The sequence below is a fragment of the Salvia splendens genome, chromosome 20 (assembly GCF_004379255.2).
Source record: "Salvia splendens isolate huo1 chromosome 20, SspV2, whole genome shotgun sequence".
Classification (NCBI taxonomy): Eukaryota; Viridiplantae; Streptophyta; class Magnoliopsida; order Lamiales; family Lamiaceae; genus Salvia; species Salvia splendens.
In genome coordinates this window covers 9,047,595-9,051,332 of record NC_056051.1, presented here as the reverse complement: position 1 = coordinate 9,051,332, position 3,738 = coordinate 9,047,595, and the positions used below count along the sequence as shown (strand labels likewise).

General features: G+C 39.2%; 1 long non-coding RNA gene across 1 annotated transcript; it reads left to right on the top strand.

Annotated features, from left to right (window-relative positions):
• On the top strand, positions 1–1,351 carry LOC121781251. Its single transcript, XR_006046163.1, has 2 exons — positions 1–971; positions 1,166–1,351. It is a non-coding gene; the product is annotated as an uncharacterized LOC121781251 (long non-coding RNA).
• Positions 1,352–3,738: the final 2,387 nt, after the last annotated feature.

Here is a 3,738-nt window from a genome sequence, read left to right as displayed (position 1 = left end):
TCTAGCTACTCATGTTCAAAGATGAAACAAAAAGAAAAACAAAGCAAATGAAAGAAAACATGGATAGAAAATGGAAACTAGAACTCCCTATGGTAGAAATGATGGTGGAGAGTCTTCTCCTTCAATCTCTTGAGAGGGGAAGCTCCTAAGCCTTCAAATCCGCTTCAAAACCTTGCTTTCTTGCTTAATTTCGTCGTGTGGGAGTTAGGGCTCAGATGTGTGAAGTCCCCTTTTATACTTGGAGTGAAAATCAGGGTTAAATGAGTAATCAGTCAAAACACCCGGCCGGGTGATCTGTAGGTGGCTAAACACCCGGACGGGTCTTCTCTCTGGAGCCCGTCAATTCTTCCAAACACACGACCGGGTCTTTTTGGAAATGGAAAACACCCGGCCGGGTCTTCTATCTAGAATCCTGCTCAAAATCAGCCTCGGCTCGTTTCAACCTGTTTTCATCACAAAACTACGACAAACTCATTAACTCACTTAATTAGTGTATATGTGGTGAAAAACCTATATTAAACACCTTAAATCATCAAAATCATTATCTAATCACCCATAAAACAATCCTAAAATATGAGTTTGTCAGCGGATCACGAGTGTGAGCCGCTGGATTGAATGTCTGTTTGTGTGGTGTTAAACCAAACCTCGCCTCTCATTCACTCATTCTCACTCTCTCTCTCTTCGGATTAAGGCTCTTCACTCTCTCCGTCTCCTCTCTCCCCGATCGTCTTCTCCTGTCGTTTCTCTTGTTTTTCTGGTGAGATCGGCCGGTGTAATCCCTAGCAGAAGCAACTCATTCGGTTGCTTTGTGAAATCCAGCGCTAGATCTGACTTTTGGTTGGGTCTGCTATGCTGGAGCGGGGTTTCTTCGGTGCTTGCGTGAGATCGGAGAGTTTCTTGTATTCTAGTGATCTTTCTGTGAGAGGTTGATTGATTCGTATGTTTAAGACGGCCGTGGTGTGCAGTAATCGGTGAGACCTAGGATTATATGGTCTCTGGTGGTTCTTTTCATTTAGTGTCTTCTTTCTTATGACTATTAGTTGAGATTTGGGGACACCCTTGGGCCATATTTCCAATCTCTGATATTTCTTTAGTCTTTCACTTTTGTATCAGATCCTTTGGAATCTTTACTTGTTGTTACTAATCTGTTTGTCTAAGTATGCAGGTAATACTTTGGAATTGTAGCTTGAGGTTCAGAACTGGTTGAAGGATATGAATTTAGCCGGGGTTTAATATTTGTATCTTGTATTAGATTTAGATTGTGTAATTCTTACTACTTTTGTATTTGTTGTGCTCTAGTGTGAGATTGACCATCTCACTATTGCGAAATAATACAAAGAGGTCCTTATAATTGGTGAATCTTATTGATCTGATCTCTACTCGTGCCGGTTCAAATGGTGACAAATTATTAAGGATGGGTAATTAGTGAATCCTGTCGATCTGATCTCACACTCGTGTCCGGTTAAATGGTGACAAATTATTAAGGACAAGAGGGTACATTTTATTATATTTAGTATTTTATCCGATTTATTTACGGTATAAGATTAGTATACTCCTTCCGTCCATAAAAAATAGATAAATATTTCCATTTTGGGACATCCACCAAAATTAGACTAAGTCTAAAATTGAAAAGTTTTAAACCAGTACTTATCCCACATATCATTCTAAATGTCGACCCCACAATCCACTAACATTACTTCCATCACATTTTTATTCTCTCTTTCTTACTTTACCAATTAGACATTAAAACCCGTGCCGTTTATAGCTTTGTCTATTTTTTTTAAGTATAAAAAAACAAAACCACATTCCGAAACATTTTACATTCCACTCTTTAAGATTTATAGAAGTTGTGCTGACTGCTGAGTCAACGTATATCCGAACGAACAGATTATTAATATATTCTAGGGGTGGCAAATCGTGCGTGTCGGGTCGTTATCGTGTCGACACGATAACGACACGAACACGACCTGTTAAGAAAACCCCAAACACGAACACGAACACGACCCGCTACCCTCAGACACGAACACGACACGAACCACTTCCCGACACGATAACAACACGTATTGGAATGTGATTAAATATTTAAATGAGATATGACCATATGATACTATGAGAGTCAATTTAATAAATATTGAAAAATGAAAATAATAAGAATTAATAATATTAAAATATTATTTGTTAACAGATAACACGAACCCGACACGAACACGACATGGACACGTATTGTTAACGGATAACATGAACCCGACACGAAATTTTCGTGTTCTTAGTGGGTCGACCCGATAAGGACACGAACCCAATAAGCTCTGACTCAAACCCATTAATTTCGTGCCGGTTCGTGTCGTGTCAAAAATTGTCAGCCCTAATATATTCCAACCAAATTGTATATTCAATGTAGTAAATACTTAATTGTAAATTCATTTAGATTATACATAGTAGTAGTATAATTAATATGTAAATGGCCAGGAGAAACAATAGGAACACATATTATCAATTTATTTCATAAACCAAATAGTAAACATATAGGATTATGATAAATGCCGTATCCTGTTGAAATAGGAGTAACTACAAAAACACACCTTGAATATGATATGATCAAATTAGTAAGATGAAGGATTAACTGAAGCATGTGCGGTTTAAAACGCTACCTCTTTGCTGAAATAAATGTAATATATTGATGAAGGATTAACTGAAGCATGTGCGGTTTAAAACGCTACCTCTTTGCTGAAATAAATGTAATATATTGGAGATTTGAGAACGCAGGTTTCCACCTTATCACCATCCATATTTAATTTAATAATCGGCTAATACTGCTGCAGCGATACATGTAGGGTAAGTTTGGAAGTGGTACCCAATTATTGGTAAATAGAAGAAACTCAAAACAACACTAAGGGACGCCTTGGCTGTTTATGGTATCGGTGGAGGAGGGTTGCTTATTGGGATCATCGGCGGTGGCGGTCGGGGCGTCAGTGGATGCGGTGGCTCCACGGCCGGGATTGGGCTCGAGACGTAACCTTTGTACTGTGTATATGGGCTTGTCTCAACCATAAGCCCTTTCAAGTTTTTCTTCTTTTCCTCTTCTTGCTTCTTCTCCATCTCTCCAACCCCCTAAAGATGTTTTCATTGCTTATTCTTGTACCGCCGGTTTATGTAGCTTCATAAGGGCATCCACTATAGGGGCGGCGCGCCGGCCGCCCCGGAACCGCCGCCGCCGCGGCTGACTATAGTGGGTTGGGCGTCCGCCCGTAGCGGACAAATTTTTTGGGGCGGAACATCCTTCGCCGACTAGGTGGAGAGGACGCGCCGATAGGCGCGCTTGCCTATAGCACATCCGCCCGGCGCGGTGATCCGGCGATTTTTATTTTTTATTTTTTAATTTTTGACATTTTTAGAGAGAGGGGGAGATTGGAGAAGGAAGAAGGAAGAAGGAAGAAGGAGAGAAATAAGTAGCAGGTAGTACACGTTTTTGGATAGAGAAAGAAGTAGCAGGAAGAAGGGGCGTCAGTAATTTTGGAGACTAATCCTTTAAATAATTGACGATTATTTAAAATTAAATTTGTTTTTTTAATTGTTCGTTGTATAATTTTACCGTTTCCAATAAAACGAATATTTGGTCACAATTACCTCGTTTTCTAATTATTTACATTCCGATAATATTAATTAGAATTAATTTAAAATAAACGAAAAAAATGAAAAGTGGCTAAAAATTTTGGGGCTATTGGAAGTGTCCACCTTATA